We start from the raw sequence: 599 nt of genomic DNA on the forward strand, positions 1-599 counted from the left end.
AGCCACGCTCAGCAGTTAGTTTCGGCCCTTGTCCGTTCCTGGTGGAGCCAGGGGACTCAGCGACCGATGGCCTGACGCTTGCAGAAACGCCGCCTGCGCGTGGCAGGGGGCTCGATCCGGCGGGGCCCTGAGACTCCTCACCCCGGGCATCTGTAAATACTCGTTCAGGGATTGACCGAGTGACGGACAGCCGAGTCCCAGAGGCCCTGCTGAGCGCAGGCAGGCGGCTGAGTGGCCGCCTGGGCCCTGCTTTATTTGCAGGAGGGACGGCCGCGGGAGGGCACGGAGGCCAGGGGGCCCGGCTGCGGCCCTTTGCAGGCTCAGAGGCCGCGTCGGAAGTGAAACTGACAGATGCAGGTTAACGAGGCCCCGGGCCACCCTGCGCGTGGGATCAGTCTTGGCCGCAGCAGCTCGGAGGGGCTCGTCCGTGGCTTGGCTGTCGGCTGTCTGAGCAAGGCCGCTGGGGCTGGGACGTTTGCTCTGTGCTTATTGTTTTGTTTTTTGAGTTGGAGTCTCACTCTGTCGCCCAGACTGGAGGACAGTGGCCGCTCCCGGCCACCGCAGCCTTGACCTGCCCGGCTCCGGCGATCCTTCCGCCT

The 599-nt window shown here is 66.3% G+C and overlaps 1 protein-coding gene across 1 annotated transcript in view; it reads left to right on the forward strand.

Moving 5' to 3' along the window:
* LOC103260100 (slit homolog 1 protein-like) overlaps positions 1-599 on the forward strand; it is a gene marked incomplete at both ends in the record, with an annotated part of 62155 nt that overhangs the window by 43915 nt on the left and 17641 nt on the right. The window lies entirely within an intron of this gene.

Source organism: Carlito syrichta, unplaced genomic scaffold (assembly GCF_000164805.1).
Source record: "Carlito syrichta isolate Samal-C Ts95f unplaced genomic scaffold, Tarsius_syrichta-2.0.1 Scaffold88019, whole genome shotgun sequence".
NCBI lineage: Eukaryota > Metazoa > Chordata > Mammalia > Primates > Tarsiidae > Carlito > Carlito syrichta.